At 38.2% G+C, this 18,979-nt stretch overlaps 1 protein-coding gene and 1 long non-coding RNA gene across 2 annotated transcripts in view; one reads left to right on the top strand and one right to left on the bottom strand.

Annotated features, from left to right (window-relative positions):
• The window catches only part of LOC123874205 (hemicentin-2-like), a 141,694-nt gene extending 135,185 nt beyond the window's left edge, over positions 1 to 6,509 (bottom strand). Inside the window, exon 1 of the mRNA XM_045919450.1 lies at positions 6,156 to 6,509. The gene's annotated coding sequence lies outside the window, so the exon portion shown is untranslated. The remainder of the gene's footprint in view (positions 1 to 6,155) is intronic.
• LOC123874209 lies at positions 5,305 to 18,121 on the top strand. Its single transcript, XR_006797856.1, has 3 exons — positions 5,305 to 5,320; positions 15,363 to 15,367; positions 18,078 to 18,121. It is a non-coding gene; the product is annotated as an uncharacterized LOC123874209 (long non-coding RNA).
• The last annotated feature ends 858 nt before the right edge of the window (positions 18,122 to 18,979 follow it).

The following is an 18,979-nucleotide window of genomic DNA, read 5'->3' as shown; positions in this document are numbered from 1 at the left end:
TTTCGTAGTGCCATAAATCGTACAAGAAAAGCGAAAACGTTTTGGAATTCATCTGTACATTTTCTTTCTTTTCTTTTTCTATTCATACGTATAAAGAACTAACTGACTGACAACGTACAGCTTTCAGTACAAACTTGAGATTTTGTACATGGGTGAATAACGTCTTATTTTTGAGATAATTGCTTGCTATTAAACATAATGAAATATTTCTCCACTATAATGAATGAGATGAGGAAGGCGGAGGATCGTGTGTGGCGGTGCGCTCTCGGGAAGGCCTTTTTCCAGCAGTAGACGCAAACAGGCTGATTGATTTATTGACTGAATGAAAATAGATATAATAAATAATAATATAAACAGTAAATAAAATTGTAAGAATGTTTCACTTCCATGTTGGTATTGATATTTCGATGCACTTTGAATTTACAAACTCTTGATGAATCTCTTTTAATGAAGGTCTGCGTTATATTAAAAAAAAAGTGCATTCAATATCCCAAATTCGTAGACTTCACTATATAAGAATATGTAGGTGTAGGAACTACATAATAAAGTATTAACATAATAGGTATAAGTTTTTGAGAACCCTTTTTACACGGGGCTGCAGTAATTTCGCGATTTGTGTATCGATATCGCAACTTTTCCGTTACAATATTTTCGTGGCCGCATTTAGGTTCCGTTTGAAATTGTAGCGACGCACTAACTTTGAAGTGCCCTCGAGTCGAGCGCCTCAACGTCGCGATAAAACGCTAAATCCGCAAGAAATAGTTTTATTTCAATCTCTACTTCAAAAAGCCGATACTTGGGCGCCTTCTAAATCACCATGGCGAGGGTCTGAATGCGAAATGTTTCGGGAAATATTGCGCCGAGTGCTTTCCCGAAGAAAGCCACGACCACTAAATAGGGTTATTCGAAACCCATTTTCAGTATAATAGCCTAAAACCTCACTCCACACTAGGGACCTTTTGTTTCAAACTTTTTGTCTTGGATTTTTTCCGCAATGAAAACCTTATTGTAATCGTCTACAATCATAGATTGCAATCAGACAAAAAATGACAAAGTACTCTAACGACAGATAAGACAAACAGAACTCTAGAATTGCTATAATAGTATAGTACTATTATATTATTCTGTGCTAGAACTAAAAATCTCGCATGCTGTCGTTCACGGATTTTACCTACCTTAAGTTTTATTTGATGTATTTTGAATCTTTTGTAAGTTCGCAACAAAGGCAATCACTTTTGGTTTTCAACATCACATATTCATATAGGTACCTACTAAAAGTGCTCTTCGAAAAAAATATAATTTAAGTTGGAGGGAATACTTTATCCATACTAATATTACCAATGTAAATGTAAAAGTGTGTCTGTCTGCCAATCTGTTATCTTTTTACGATTCATCCGTTACACTAATTTTGACAAAATTAAAAAAATAGAGATAGCTTTCGCCCCGGAAACGGGCTTAAATTCAAATAATTACCACGGGAATATCAGATAACCGAAATCAACGCGGACTAAGCCCTACGTATTTGGTAGTGTCTGACGCAGCAAACTGAATATTTTAGTTAATTTGAGGTGACCTTATATTTTGGCATTTAATTATTCGCTTTAGAGCCCTGAAATAAAGTCGACGATGGCAGTTTCTCACGACAGACATATTATCGCTAGTGTGCTCTTGCACTTACCAGGGTTTCAAGGGCCGTTCTAGTTCGCATATTAGTTTATCGCGGGCCTCTAAAGGGCTAATCCCATTCGGGCGGAACAGCGATTTTGTCGCCTCTCGGCCTTTCAAAGCGCCTCGGATTCAATAACCCTGCGAGCTCTTCACGAAGGGACATCGTTTCAACTTTAATACCGATATTACAACACTAATAATACGGTTTGTAAGGGCCTACGCTGAATAGGTAGTGACGGACAGACATTGTATATTTTTCTATCAATATTGCCCATGCCCCGCATGCGTTGCATGCGACTTGTACATCAACGTCGTTAATGGTACGATGTCAGAAGGCTCTACGCAAGCCCCAACAATAACTGTACAAAGTTACAACTCAATCGGATGATGAAGCGCGAATGCATAGGTAACGGACAGACAAATAGTAATTTTTATATTTAAAAGATAGCAGTAGAAACTGATTGTCTCATGTCTGATATTTTATAATGTAGACGTCTACTAAAACATTTTCAAAAATCCTACTCCAGAAGAAACTGTAAAATTATTCAGTATAAGTTTTAAAGTAATAAGCAGTGTAAGGTTAATTATTTATTAGTGCATAAGTTTGGACGAAATTGCATTTAATTTGGGGAATGAAACACTAATTACTTAGAGAAACACTAACAGCAAAAATCAAACAAAAAGAAAACTTGTTAAAAACGCGAAGCTGTGGTTGCTTAATAATATTTTCATACAATCACACTAATATTATAAAGGCGAAAGTTTGTATGTGTGTGTGTGTGTGTGTATGTTTGTTACTCCTTCACGCAAAAACTACTACACGGATTTGGCTGAAATTGAGAATGGAGATAGATAATATCCTGGATTAGCACATAGGCTACTTTTTATCCCGGAAAATCAAAGAGTTCCCGCGGGATTTCAAAAAACCTAAATCCACGCGGGCGAAGTCGCGGGCATCGGCTAGTGTTTTAATATTTACTAAATGACTTGGTTCTAAAGCTGATTTTAGAAGCAAATAAAATAAATTTCCAACAAGAGGTCTAAATTATGACAACACTCCGTACTAACTAAACCTAGGAATATGAATGGTATTCAACAAAAAAATATAGCTCGAAAACTCATCAGAAATTCCTAAAGACAAGCTCCAGTAACCAAGATAAAAACTTGTAAATAAAATATAGAAAGCAACCACATAGTATTTTTGCAACAAGAATAAAAGACCAAAGCGAACTTCTTAGCCATTATAAGTTGAAGTCATACTCGTACTAAACTTACAGTGAGTCAAAAGTCATAATGTAAGTAGTACAGCAACCACGGAACACGCTCTACTTACTCTATTTAAGTAGTTATGCTTAAGTTTAAGTATTCTCAAACCGTATGACACAAGTTTGGAGAAAGAAACTACGATCTTTGGCATAAAGTACCTCCATGGTCTAAATAGTTTGAGAGAAGTTGTGGACTATTTGCCACAAGCCGGTAGCTGGATGGGTGAGCGACTTTGAATGTCCAAATTTTCCCTTTTAGTGCCATCCACGCCTCGTATGGTGTCGTCGGTCCCGGTTATCATTACTCACATCAGATATTGTAAAACCTAGGAATTAAAATATGTGGATGGATCTGGAAGCGCACTGTTTTGTAAGGAAATCCCTATTATCATGCAATTCATGAATAAAGGTAAGGAACGACATCAAACGAGTCGCAGGGGGCGGTTGAACTTGTGCAGTGCTAGACCGGGGCGTGTGGACCCTACAAGAGACCTCTGGAGTTTGGACATAGGGTCCAGTAGGGACTTCAACATACCACGGTCTTGTGGAAGTGATGAATACTTCTTAAATTATAACGGCATATCACTGTTAAAATAATTTATCAAGCATAAACTGTTCCATTAATATAAAACAAGATAAAAATACATATAACTGTTTTATTACTGGCGATAATAATAAACGGGAAACATCGCTGGATGATTTAATACTTGGTACTCATTATATTGTTAACGTCCAGTGAAATGTATATTGATTTATTTAATGTTATTGTGTTATTATAACGCAAATTGAAGCAGTTTAATTGCGTTCTAGTCATTAGTTTGTTGTTACGCTAACAGTTAGCGGCTAACTGATCAAATTATTATTTGACGTAGTTAATTGATAAGAATACGAGTAGACATGAAATATACTTTTGACTATTTGATACATAAGCTTTCAGATAAATAACATAGACTGCCACAATGCAATTTAAGAGTTGTAAATAAATTTGAATAAATCTATCAAAAATTTACTAAAAACAAATAAAAAAATTGCACAGGAACTAAATGGAGAACTGAATATATTATAACTGCTGGTATCGTTGTACCTTTCGTCAGTACGGCTAAACAGATAGGCAGTGTAAAGGTAGCAGACAGACACACACATTTTCATTTACATTATTAGTATGGATTTGGTATGTTTGCGGCAGCCTTTAGCGCAGATCTTTTTACTTGGAAAGCTTAACGATTACGACGTTAATCAAATAGAGTAGGTTTGGCTCGGATGTAATGTTTTATTCAGGCTGTTATCAGAGCACTAGCGCGTCTTCCGGCCAGAGGTTCAGATCGGCGGGAGGCTATAAAGTTTTACGCGCTGGCTTAGCAAATCTTGAGATGAAATGCATCTCTTCAATAGCGCGTGCAAGCCGGTGCCTTCTCCACACAAACGTAGAAGGGTGATTGCTGCCCTGTTTGATAAACTAAGCTTGATATCGATTTATCGTGTTATTAGGTTTATAGCTCAGTATAACAGTAAAAATATTTAATTGGAAGATGTATATTAAAACACTACTGCAACTTTGGGCATAAAAAGCTAATTAGGAGTGTGAAAATTCCAAAATAACTTAGAAGTAAGTAGTTGTAATATTTGATTTACCTGAAGTATTCAATATTATAAGATCAAAGGTTAAAAATCGTAGTTTACCATACAGCGAAAGCTGCTTATATATTAGCGTCAAACTTTTCACGTCATTTTCAGTAAATCTGGCAAAATTGTAATGCATGTGTTAATTCTATGACATTTTGCTGTAATTAGTCACCATAATAATGACACACTCACGCACAGCTCTTAACGTTTACTTGAAAAGTAAGATTAGCTTCCCGAGCTATTTATTACGTACTAGCTGAGGACTTTACCGCGTGGATTTCTAAAAGGTCTTTTGAAATCCTGTGGGAACTCTATGATTTTCCGGGATAAAAAGTAGGCTATGTGTTAATCCAGGGTATAATCTATCTCCATTCCGAGTTCCAGCCGAATCTGTTCAGCAGTTTTTGCGTGAAAGAGTAACGACCATACATACATACATACACACTTTACCCTTTTTTTAAATTATAGTGTGATCCTAAACTGATGACAATTATCCAACGCCATGCAGTTGCTGTGTGAAACTCGGAGCTTGTCAACTCGGTACAGAATAAGCAGATTAACGATTTTATAGACACGTTTTAAAATAAATATATTTATCTGTGTTTTTAGTGATCCAGATTTCCGTAGAAATGTCTAAGTTTAAATTTACACTGGTTCAAAAATTTATATTATGTAAATCCTTGCATCCCTGTAGCGTTAAAAGAAAACGTTTTAAAGGAAAGCTCCTAGAAAGTTTAACAAAAATAGGTCATTGATTTTGATTGGTTTACGTACAAATGAGAGTCAAATTACGTTTGTTTGGTGCGCACTACGAATAAACTCCTCCTAAATACTATAGAATCCGTTACGCTGAAGGAAAATCATTCAAGTAGCATACCGATTTGAGATTCGCTAAAAAGGTTATAAAGTTTTACAGCCGCCGACGGCTTACCACGTTCTCAAATAAAATGCATCTCTAACGTAACAGGAAGCGGCAATGGGTTGTGTAGATTTATGTTGCGAAAGTCGGGGTTATTGCAGTTTTATTTTACGAAAACTCCCAGTTATTGCAGTTTTATTTTATGATAAATTCTATAAAAACGATATCCTTAAAGTTATTAACTGTCCTGTAAAAGATTATTTATGATAAAATAAGTGGACGTAAATGGACAGAAGATTTATATTTTTTAGTAAATAAGGGTTTTTCTAAAACTTAGCTTTGTCTTCCAAAAAAATAATAAATTAATCCGTTTTTCAAATACTATAAATCAATATTAATATACAATAATGCTTGTTTAGGTTTGAACGCAATTTGTTTTAACTAGTTCGCGTGAGTTTTAGTTTTTTATTTTTTTTTGACAGAGCTAAGTCTAAACTTTATGCATACTTTTTTAAAGTTCTGGTAAAACGTTACTGCATACATATTATATTCTTATTTTGTTAATAATGAGTCAGAAATAATGAGTTATGATACAAAAGTCACACTAATTCATATAGAGTCCGTTTCGTAAACTTTTGTCATTTTTGCCATAGCCTGAAAGCCCACAAGCGAACTTACTACTTAAACCAATTATTTCCTAAACACAATAACAATACTGAAATAATGTCCAAACAACGTACCTCCGTACTGTCAACTAAGTAAGATCGGGTGAGCGAAACTTTACCGCCGCGATGTTGTCTCTGTCGCGGAGGCTTTGCTCTCCGGCCCAGCCGCGAGTCCGCTTACTTTACTTCACTGACACAGATACTTAACCAGAGATCAATCTCTCAGCACTGTCCTTACGTAACCACGGAAGCAGGAACTCGCGAGTCACACCAGGGTCAACCGCGGCACTGAAACCTTAAACTTGGAGCGTCGACGAGCGGTTTGCGCCGTCGGCGAGCGGTTTCGCGCGCGGCGCTCTCCGCTTCCCTCATACAGCGCTCACTGCGTCACTCGCAGGCGTCGAGGCCGGGACGTGCGTGGTGCGCGGCGCGGCCGGGACACTGGCGGGCGGCGGGCGGCGCGCGCACGGCCGCCCGCCGCCGCCGCCGCCGCCCGCCCTGCGCGCGCCGCCCAACGATCGTCCCGACGAGAATCATTTTTACATCTGCACCGTCGTGACATTGAAATTCAATTTTCTCCCGACCCGAGTTCCGGAATCGCTCCGTGTGTGACCGCGGGCCCGCGGAAATCGCAGGTTACGTTGTACGTTTCCGAAATCGGCGAAATCGGTCAATTCCAGATCCTGAATTCCGCCCGAAGGGTAAACAGCGAAACGATCCTTCCGCAAATATCTAAACCTCAAATTCGAGCAAAATCACCTACATTTATATCAAACCTTCGCTTAGATCAGTAGAATTCTTACAGAATTTAGCTAGACTTAAATCAATCAAACTTTTTTTCGTATGATTTCATCCAAATCAATTTTGTTTTTATTAAATAATATGACATAGAAATGTCTGAAAATCCTTTTTACGTAACAAAGAAAATTTGCAAAAAAATATTATGCGTTTAGATTCAGCGATCAGCTGAACCTGGTCTGATTGCTATTATGTCAGTTACCTGATCTCTGATATGGATTAGAAGCAGAAGCAGAGAGCAAAGAACTCTGATTTTTTGGGATTAAACTAGCTTATGTTACTCGTACTTGCTCTACAAGTCTCTAACCAAATATATGCAAAATATCTCGCTGATCCGTTGCTCCGTAACAGCGTGATTGAAAGACAAATCAACAGCATTGGGCTGTTGTTTGGGCAAACTAACAAACTAACACACTTTCGCATTCATAATATGGGTAGTGATTTCAACCTCTACAAGCAAAGTTTTTTGGAGTCACAAAAACTTTTACAAAAGACTTTTGAATAGTCATAAATTAGTAGTAACTGAGTCACAGCATCATGGTAAAGAACTGCATGTCAATAAATGCAACTTATAAATAACTAATCCCCATCCCCACTAGGTTTACGCACCCTTCACTCAGGGTGGCAAGTTGAGTACAGGACATATTTATGGACAACTTCACCCCGAGTGGGCGCGATGTGTGACTCGGGCCGGCCGTTACGGAAGTCGAAGGGCCGAGAGTAATCTAGTTTGCAATTAATGCCTCACAAGTATTCAGAGTCTTAACAAGTTTTCGTAGGGTCGGGTGTTAGACCCTAATGACTTTCGGCACTAGTGGCAACAATCATCTTCATTCGTCACTCGAGCGATACCTATTAATTCACTCGCCGAAAAATTGCGTACCGATAATTTTAAAGGAAAGTATAAGAAAAATTAAACTTTAAAAGATAAATGTAACTGGATTTAAATTATAAATTCTTTATTTACATCCTGAATGACAAGCGATTAAAATTACGTTGCGATTACGTTTTACAACGTTGATCGGGGAGACAATGGCAGTTTCATACAATCAAACTGAAAGCATCGGTACATACATAAAGTTTTGCTGTCTTCGTGACGAGCGTGTGAGGTAGTAAAAAAAAAAGTTTTCACTGAGCAGTTTGAAAACAAAATTACTCTTTTTTTACTTTTCTGAAGTCTAAGTTTTTTTTAATGCAGTTAGCAGCTTAAAAGGATCAAAACTCATTAATGAAAACAAAACATTTAGCATATTATGCTTTAAATAAACTACAATGCCGGCTTTAATCTCCACCATTCGTCGGTGTCGTCAGTGTGCTTTTTGCAAAATACTCAGAAAAACAGAGCAGATGAATCCATAGATTTTCCTGCAATATACCATCAGTGAGTTGTAATGTCCACGTTGCAACTCCAACATTAAACATGCTCATTGGTACCATAACACAGATCACTTAGCCTTATGAAGTGATCAGTGAAACATAATCGTATAGTCATCCAAACCACAGGTATTTGCAAAGTTTCATTTCAATTAGAGGTAGTTACTTAGCTGAAAAATCAGTTACGTAGTCGGAAGGACACCATACGAATAAGGCAATCTAATAAAAAGTTTTTATAAGGAGATCCCGCGTTTTAGGTTAAAAAAACAAGCACCGACCTGCCGCCGTGCCGCGGCGTCGGAGTGGAGTTAATAAATCGAGGCTTTATTGTCGCGCGCCGGCACGTCCGCGGTCATTGCGTCCACGATAATTCAATATCGCTGCAATGCCTACGCAGCTGGGCGACGAGCTACGCGCTCTTTATTATTTCCTCTACAGTTTTAAGCTTATAGCGCCTTCACATTTATTTGCGATGATTTTAATGATTCAACTGTTATTATTGGAGTAAAGCCGATACACACTAAGCACGTACACGTGACACGCCGAATTCGTAGATATAACTGCACGCATTACGTCTACGCGAACGTTCACGCCACGCAAGCGGTATGCCATGTCTCATACAGTACAATACAGCGCAATGCTACGCGCTACGTCTACGCTTACGCGACGCATACGCGGCCTGTGTGGCCGGCGCGGCGATGAAAACTTCTTTAGACGCGTTTGGGCGATTTTTAGGTAGGGACGTAAAAATACATAAAATTTACGTAACTAACGTGCTAATGTTGAATACCGATAGATGTAAAAACTAAACTAGTGATATTAACGGTTTTAATTTGAAAATTATTAAATTTTATTTATTTTCCTAGAATTAAGTTGAACATTCAAAAATAAAATCACTGTTATTATTATGGAACTTATTATTGTTTTAAATTTTTCACTGTAGCAGTGACCACTGTCTGCCAATTTTTTTTAAATATTTTTTTTAAATCAGTAGAGCCTAGGTTCACGCTGATTTAGGTTTTTAGAAATTCCGTGGATTCTCTATGTCATTCCCCAGGTTTTCAACTACGTACATAAATTATATCCGTGAAAAATCACGTCGATAAAGGGGAATTACGTTGCCACGAGAAATATTATTTCAAGTGAATTAATCAGGCACACAAAACCAATCTAGATAAACAAAAGTTACCGCAGGGATGAAGACCTCCCCGTTGGCTCAGATCATCCCCCTGCAACCCTCATTGGACAGAATACTTTAAAAAACAATCCGCCGACAATAGAAAGTTCTCAACTCCGCCAAGCTCCGAGGAAATCACGCTTCTCGCAACTTTTTCTTTATCGGTCAATTTGTTAGCCGAATATTTTGGGATCCTCTTTTGTTTCATTAAGCGCAGTGTAACATCTGACAAACAAAATATATGTACGTGAATAATTAATGTATAAGTATTATTGACTCGCGTGGAGCCTTATGCCTGATTCCCACGGTGCGTGATTGTGCAGATTATCACGATCCACGGTGCGTCGCGGTGTGAACTGGTCCGTGTGCGTCTTCAATATCACGCAATATGTTCCCATATTGCGTGATATTGCCAGAATACCTGTTTTCCATGGTGCGTTGCGTGGCTGGCCGTTGGTCGTCGGCTATGCGTGATAATTCGCAGAACCACGCGCCGTGGGAATCAGGCATTAGATTAGAACTTTTGTTTCCATGGATTTTGGTATCAAATGAAAGTACTAACTTAATCATTGTATTTTTTAATATACGATAAAAACCCTTGCTTGCACTTTAGTACAATTTTATATGAGTAGTAGCTTGGTGAATATTATGTGTGTATGCTATTGAATTTTTTTACCCCTTTTTATTTAGACAACGATATTATTAATTACACTAAGTGATGTATTTTTAGGAGTTCTTATATTAATATGATGAAGACTAGAACTTATATTTCTCATCTTCTAATTGTAATATGAAGGAGCCCTTAATATCGATTTTACTTCTTAACAAATGAATAAATAGACCCTTTATTCTCATTGTCTGATTAAATTGGTAACATTACCTCGCCTTTGACAATAAAACCAACAATGGACGTATTTAAATTATTGAATCATTGAACAAGTCAGTTACGTTACAAAGGCGATAATACAATGAACGCCCAAGTTATAGTTTATATTGTAATGCGTATTTAATTGACGGGCCAATACCGACAAAGGCTTTATCAAAATCAGATGGCAACTTTACCATTTGAAAGGTATCACATAATTATGACGTGGTGGGTCCAACACGACAAGGCCGTCAAAAAGGGAATATAGGCACTGGACTAAATGCCAGTGCGTGCCAGACCTTCGTTATTTTATAAAAGCTGAAAGTTTCTCTGCGTATGAAGTTTGGATCATGATGCCTTTGGGAGATAACAGGTAATAAAGGTGTAAAAAATCTTACGTCTAAGTATAAAGTCTAATTTTTATGTATTTTCTCCGGAATAACATTAGAAATCACATCATGCATTGCCAGACACTTAGTATCGCTCGGCTCTCCTGGCCGCCGAATGTCTTTGCATTGACGAGTTAGTCCACTCCACACACCTCAACTTCACTACACTCTGCCGGTGTGCATTGCACGAAAGGCAACTTTCCTTTTACAAAAGCAATCAATGAATCAATGCGGGGCTAATTTATTATTACATAATGGGTCGTTATCAGTACCCGCCGATGTTCCCGTCACGAGCACAATGGCTGCCGGAAGACGTCGCCCTTTCACAGCAGACGGCAAATTTTGATTGTAATTGCGAATGAATAACTCATCCGCCACGACGAAGCATTGTTGTGGATCCTTTCCTTACCAAATGTTTGCACGGTCGCGTGTAAAGAGTTGTCTTACCTAATTAGGGAGGGTTTTAAGATGTGTTAAATGAAATACGTGGAGCGTACTCATCTAATTATCTGTACAGTCAACGGCCATAAGTCGTTTAGCACCTTAATGATTCATATTCGCGTGGTACGATTATGCGTTAGGTGTGTGATAGAAAAAGGTCATAAGTCAAAACCTGTCAAGTTTTTGATGCAATAGTTTTGCGGAATTGCTACTCGAATTCTGAGGCCGACCGTATATATAAAAGACTTGTCCTGACTAATTGACTGATTGTCTCACTGAATGATCTAACAACATACAGCCTGAACCATGGGAAGAATAGAAAATTAAAGTTTCTTTTATCACGTAGTAGTAGGTAGACTCACTAAGAAATCCGTCCGTCCGAAAAACCGTCATTTTTCAAGATGCCCGCTGTCTAGTACGTAGTACATGCTGTGGTAGTTGGTACATGTCTATGCTCTACGCACTCGGCTGTCATATTGTTCAGAGAATCAGACTGACTAACTGACATATCCACGTGCGTACTGCTTAAATTATTGAGTCCAAGAACTTAACAATTTGCTTCAAGATTCTCTCTATGAAAACGTAGACCCCCACTAAGCAAGGATTTTTTAATTTCACCAAAGCGAAGCCAGATGGGTCAGCTAGTACTGAAGCCAAACATCAACCCAATTATACAAAACGTCCTTTGTACAAATATTAATAGGCCTTTAGAAGAACATTTGTGCTCATTCATTCAGTTTGACTCTCAATGAGCGAGCAAACTCTGAACCAATTACTAAGAGGCTCCGAACTTGAATTAACCGGTTCAAAGCGGTTAGAAGACTGGAGCGCACTGGAGATAAGGGGTTTCGTCCACGTAAGGCTTTATTTTGATTTAATATTTATATTCAGAGTGGTAATCTAAAATGAAAAAGGAAGGAAACCCGGAGGAACGAAGGCTTCCGTACCATCGTACAAGAAATAACACTTACTAATTAAACTACATATAACAAAATTAAATAAAAATTAAATTTGCATTTTGAAATTCTAATTATTTGCTATTATAGCTGCAATACACATTCTGTGAAAATTTCAGCTTTTTAACTATTACAGTACATGAGATATAGCTGGTCGACAGACGGACGAACAGACGAAAGGACGAACGCACGGACATCGAAGCCTCCACCATCTCGTTGGCACCCTTCGGGTTTGGAACTCTGAAAACGAAAAGTTACAAAAAATCCTATTTTATAGATTTTTATATACATAGCAGGTGCATTCATAAATTCCTAATAAGAAAAGAGTTGATTACTTGGAACAGGTGCATTTTTGGTTAGTGAGTGTGGACTAACCGTCGCGTCGGTGGTCGCAGTGAGTTTGCGTAGTGCGAAGACGGCTGCAACAAGTAGAGTTGACAGTCGTATTTGCGCAGCCATTGTTATTGAAACAAAACCTAAGTTGGGTGAAGCCTGACCTTATCCAACCTGTACCAATGTGACATTTATAAGGTGATCAACCTTTTAAAAGAGTGAAGGACAACATTTTTGGTGCTGTAAGTGTTGTATTGGGTTTGGTCCTCGACTGACAGTGCTCTGATCTGATAGTCATCGACCATCAGTTACTATTCTTTCAAAATATACAAGGCGCGTCGGCCTACGTAATGGTGGGCCGCTGCTAGCAGTAACTTGGCAAGCCCAGTGCACCCAAGTTTTCACACATACACTCGCTGTTTTGTTTTCACAGTACCAATTTCAACGGTATTTCAAAGCTGATTTAGTTAAATATAAAAATATAAAAAGTCTCGATTACCTCCGTCTGTTTGCGCTGGGCCTCTAAGTCAACCGCCAAAGTGTTTAGATCTGCGAATAAAAATTACTGTTTGCAACAAGTGTAAATTAAAAATTTATAACACGTGAAGGTTACACTAACTAGAAAAGAGCTGATAACTTTCAAACGGCTGAACCGATTTTCTTGGATTATAAGAACACTCTCGATCAAGCCACCTTTCAAACAAAAAAACTAAATTAAAATCGGTTCATTAGTTTAGGAGCTATGCTGCCACAGACAGATACACAGATACACACTTATAACACCCCTCTTTTTGGGTAGGTGGTTAAAATGAGTCTACTGAGTCTCTCGCACGTCACTTGCACTGAGTAAACACTTGCAGAACGCCAATTTCTGCAACTTTTATAACAGTGGACACTCAGGAAAATTATTACGCAAATATTTAAATTTAAATATTTGGTTAAATTGTAGAATGCGTCACTTATCATAATAACTATGCAAAATAACAAAGACTCCCATTCGATTATGTTTTAAAACTATTCAAAATGCATAGATCTAAGTATATTGAAGTATTTCTAATACATCAGGAATATTGCGAAATGGTATTATTGTGAAAGTTAGGTGGAAGCGAAGTACTCGTGTACGGTGGAAAATAATTACTGTTTGAAACAGCATACGATTCGTGATTCGTCGACCATTTCTAGAATATTCCGTGAAAATACACGACTCGGATTCAAATGTGACTTTGCGGTCTGTACGTGGAGTTTTAGTTTTATTCGTATACGATAGAGTAAGGGCCAGCGCTGACCTAGCGCGTCGAGTGACGTGAGATGCGGTGAGTAGCGACTAGACCCTGTTCAGGGAAACGAGCTAATTGAAAAGTAAGATAAGGGACATAGGGCACATTCACATGGCGACCAAAATGTCAGTCATTTTTAGCCCCCGACCCAAAAAGAGGGGTGTTATAAGTTTGATGTGTGTATCTGTGTATCTGTATATCTGTGTATCTGTCTGTGGCGTCACATCTCCTAAACTAATTATTTAGTTTTTTTTGTTTGAAAGGTGGCTTGATCGAGAGTGTTCTTAGCTATAATCCAAGTAATCCAAGAAAATCTGTTCAGCCGTTTGAAAGTTATCGGCTCTTTTCTAGTTACTGTAACGTTCACTAGTCGAGGGTGTTATAAATTTTTAATTTACACTTGTCTTCCTAAGTGTTTCGTAATTTTCTGTACTCTTTAACTCTTTCTTAACTCTTTGTACCGTAACTTGTCTTTTATTGTATTTTTGTTATTAGTAATTTGTAATGAACTCCCACTTAAAATTCTTTGCATTAGCTAACTAAACGGTGGAAACTTAATTGGCTTATATAATAGGTAGCTTATTTGTGCTAGTTTCTTGTATATTTAACTAAGCTGTATGTTTTACTTATAAAAAAATAAAAAGTGCATTGTGCTGGTGTGGCACTACTAAAAGCCATTATACAAAATAAGAAGAAGAAAAAAAATAAAAAATAAACTTCGGTCTCAGTTTTTGATTTTACACTAGCCTGGTCCGGTCATCGAACTTCAAATCAAAATAATATAAAAAAACCGGCCAAGTGTGAGTCGTACTCACGCACTGAGGGTTGTTCCATATTCGGGTATTATGCATAAATATAAATAAAAATCTATTTTAGAATATACAGGTAGGTAAAGCATTTTCATATAGCCCATTTGGTATAGTTGTCTTACTTTGAAAATTGAAACACTATCCTAGTAAGCTTAGCAAAAGATTTTTGTCGGAAAATTTTAAATAGTAATTTATCTCCAGATGACGTATGTCGTCCACACGCGTGCGTTGATGTTTTTGTAAACAGAAAATGGGCAAAATGACCTAAAGCTAGGGTTCCCACAAGTGATCCCTCCCCCTCCCCCCCGGAGCTGTCCCCGTGAGTGACGTAGCGCCGAAGCGACAGTACCCCGGACTGCAATGAAGGTGCCATTATTCACGTCTCAAAACCGTCCTAAACACACCACGGACCCTCGCCAGCCGTTGCTTAGCGCGCGGTTCATACAGAAGCGGCGAGTGAGCGTAGTGAGGACATAATAGAAGAGTGGGTCTCGATTGAAGCGGAGCGGAGACTTGTGCTCAGTCCATCAGATTATTTTCTAAATTAAATCGAAAATTCTGAATATTTTTTATTCAATTAAAATTTTATAAGTACTTTTCAATTGTTGAATGCATCTACCACGTTTTTATTTAACACTCTACAACTCGCGCTTATATTACTAGCGTATGCCTGCGACTTCGTCTACGTAGACTACACAAAGAAACCACTATTTTACCCACTTAGGTTGAATTTCAAAAATCCTTTGTCAGCGGATGATCGCTAAGAAAGGATATTTGAAATTCAACCCCTAAGGGGGTAAAATACGAGTTTCTTTGTATAGTTCACGTGGACGATGGCTGGCATACGCTAGTCTAGCATAAAGTTTCTGTTCTTTTATCTTTAAATCATTATAGGCAAGCGCTTGACCACAATCACACCTGATGGAAAGTGATGATGTGACCTAAGATGGGACGCGTTTATACCTAGAAGATGCCTATTCATGTGTAGTTAGTGGTAGGTACAGCATGATTCTGTATAAATCGGCCTTACATCCTAAACACACGCAGTCCCCTCACTTCTTTAATACCTCCGGGCGCTATTTACACACTACAAATCTTCACGACCAAATTAGGTACATGGACAGATGAAATTAGTTGTTAAATGTTATAGCTACAGGGACAGGGGAAACTTGTCTAATAATATTACGTGTTCTTATGAAGAAATACGTAGTTTGACGCCCTCCGGTGTACAGATATACCAGTACAATGGCTTCCGTATGGTTCTAGGTTCAATTTCTTGAATACATTGAAATACATTGTCTCAAATCTATTTAGCACTAAATAATAATATTAATATTAATTGCAACAGTATATCGTTAAGCGATTAAAACTGGGTGTTGTGTACTTTAGCTATGACTATCGACTGATCGGTGATGATTTAGTGAGGACAAAGTGGTGGGCATCATGCCCACAACATTGTCCTCATGGGCTTAGCTTTTTAAAAATCCTGAGGAAACTCTTTGATTCTTAAGGATGAAAAGTAGTTTATGTCCGTCTCCTGTGATGTGAGGTATCTCTGTACAAATCAGTTAAACGGATGGGTCGTGAAAAGCTGGCAAACAGTTTTATATTTAAGTATCGCATTATATTAGTATGGGTTATTCAAGTAAAAATATTTTCTTTAGCAATAAATCAGTAGCAATTAATTAGCGAATACGAAGCAAAACATTTACTATTGATTCGCTACTCCATCAAAAAATAACACAAAACACAGACACAATAAACATGCCGTTGCAAAGAGCAATTAAGAGCAAAGCAACATGTTCCTGTTTCACAAAGAAGATGCAAAGAAACAATGAAACAGCTTCAAACACATTCCGAGCTAAGCTGCTACGGTGAGTAAGAGCCTTCGCAAACTGAAGACTTTCGATTTTTCCCCATCAAGTCACAGTGTTACCTACTCGTTACAACTTTATTATCCATTGTAATTCACACACTGTAGCTGTGGGTGTGACTCGGAGTCTACGGTGGATGAACTTGGTAGACGAAATACACCCGTTCTGCAACGAACACGCCTGTCTCTGTGTGTGCACGTAATAGCCCATGAGCCGCAGCGAGCGACTTTATAGCCATGCTCTGCCAAGAGTGAACGATTGAGAATAGAAGAGAGGTTCTTAGTTCAAAATATGCAGTCTGCGGAGGTCCTAACCTCCACGTAGAGTAAGGAAATCGATACACTCGCTGCGGTTGCTCGCAGATTTCATTCACCGCCGCAAAAAGAAAGAGCTTCCATTTTGTCTATTAATTAGCAGCTAACCGCACGACAGCGGCGCGAAACTGCACTTTCCTCCGCTAGAGCGCTGACACTTCCCTCGGCTAGAGTGCTGACACCGGCGAGCAGTGACAGGGTTATGCAAATTGCGGATGCTTGAAAAAGGTTTTCTAATGTTCTACAATGTTCCGTCTATTTGACCAGAAGCTGTTTTATTAAGCTACTCATTTATAAAATTACTAGCTGATGCCCGCACTTTCGTTCGCGTGGATATAGGTTTTTTAAAAATCCCGTGGGAACTTTTCCGGTATAAAAAGTAGCCTATGTGTCAGTCCAGGATGTAATCTAAGTCCATTTCAAATTTCAGCAAATCCAGCCAGTAGTTTTTACGTGAAAGAATAACAAACATACACACATACACACAAACTTTCACCTTTATAATATTAGTGTTATTATATTGTTATTTGTAACGTTGGTATTAGGTAAGTGTATTATCTATTGTCGCGTCCGAAGCGAATGACATGAGTGATGGAGGACGCGACTAGTGACTACACTAAACACCATTGATGTTGGAGCATTTGTTATCTATACCACTACACTATGAAAGCAGTTAAAATATTATTCGAAGGGTCGGGGTTCAATACCAGCAGTGGACGTCTAGCGGTTGTATGAAACCTAACCTACAGTACCTAACGTACCTAAGGAAATGAATAGTATACTCGCTGTGTTCGCTCGCAAATATTCACCGCCGCAAAAAGAAAGTCCATTTTGTCTATTAATTAGCAGCTAACCGCGTTCCGGGGCGCACTGCTGCACTTGTCTCGGCTAGTCGACGCTGACGCTGGCGACAGGGATATGCTAATTGCAGGAGCTTGGAAAAGATTTTTAATGTTCCATAATGTTCCTCACATTTAACGGGGAACTCTCCGTCACTCGCTCCATACAAGCGAAGTTAATTGGTTTCCATTAGAATATCAACCATTTAAACGATGGACCGATGATATCAAGCGACTGGCGGGAAGTGGCTGGATGAGGAAGGCTGAGGACCGGGTGTGGTGGCGCTCTTTAGGGAAGGCCTATGTCCAGCAGTGGACGTCCACAGGCTGATGATGATGATGATGAAACGCGAATTAGTTTAGTAATCACGTTCTAAAATACCTACCTATGTCTGTAATTTGACGATTTCCTTAAAAAAACTAGTAAAAAGACACGGGCTGAAACATTTGAATGTAAACTCTTGAGACCGCGTAATTTTGAATTTTAACGTAAATCTGGAAACCTAGATACTAGAATGTATCTAAAAATACCACTGAGTGTGATTGGTTAGTATTCAAATGAGAGCCAAACTAGGTTTGTATGGAGTGAGTGACGAAGAGACCCATCTTAACTAGGGGTTGTAAGGTATATTAATTAAATGCTTGTTTAACAAGCTACTCATTTATAAAATTATATTTATAGCGGCTGATGCCCGCGACGTTGTTTGTGTTGATTTAGATAGAAAGAAAGAAGAAATAAAAACTGTTTTCAGTCTTTTTTTAAACTCTTTTTATGGGATATAAATCCCTTTTATCACTTCCAATGAATGTCTTTAATATCTACAGGATGTGAAAAATCACGTGGATCTGCAGTTGATCCGTTGCCGAGTAATTGAAGGATGAAAACATGAAAAATAGCGCGCCATCCATAGCCATGCAGGGTGTTTTCCCGGGATAAAAAGTACATGTCACTTTCCAGGTATTCAACAATATTATTAGGTATATGGAAAAAATCACGCCGATGCGTTCTTCCGTTGTGGTGTCATTGAACGACAAACCCTGCTGTAACACACTTAGTTCTAAACATTAAAAAAAATCTAATGTTATTTCCACAAAGTATTTTCGTATTTAATGCAGTTATTATTTTTTCAAACTTACAAAAAATAATGCTGTCTGTCTTTTCGTTATTTTCTGTTATATGCACAAATGATAGTCAAAACTTCGACATCATCAAATTCAAATTCAAATTCAAAATATTTTTATTCAATTAGACTTTTACAAGTTCTTTTGAATCGTCAAAAGCATCTACCACTGGTTCGGAATGCCTTTCCTACCGAGAAGAACCAGCAAGAAACTCGGCGGTTGCTCTTTTCAAAGATTTGATATACAATATTATGCCATGTATAAAAGCAATTGAAGTCCTGCGCATTGCTGGTCAATCATCTATTGATAGCCTATTAATGTTCACAATAAC

This window comes from Maniola jurtina, chromosome 18, assembly GCF_905333055.1.
Source record: "Maniola jurtina chromosome 18, ilManJurt1.1, whole genome shotgun sequence".
Classification (NCBI taxonomy): domain Eukaryota; kingdom Metazoa; phylum Arthropoda; class Insecta; order Lepidoptera; family Nymphalidae; genus Maniola; species Maniola jurtina.
The sequence above is the reverse complement of the archived record's forward strand: the minus strand, read 5'-3'. Positions and strand labels throughout refer to the sequence as shown.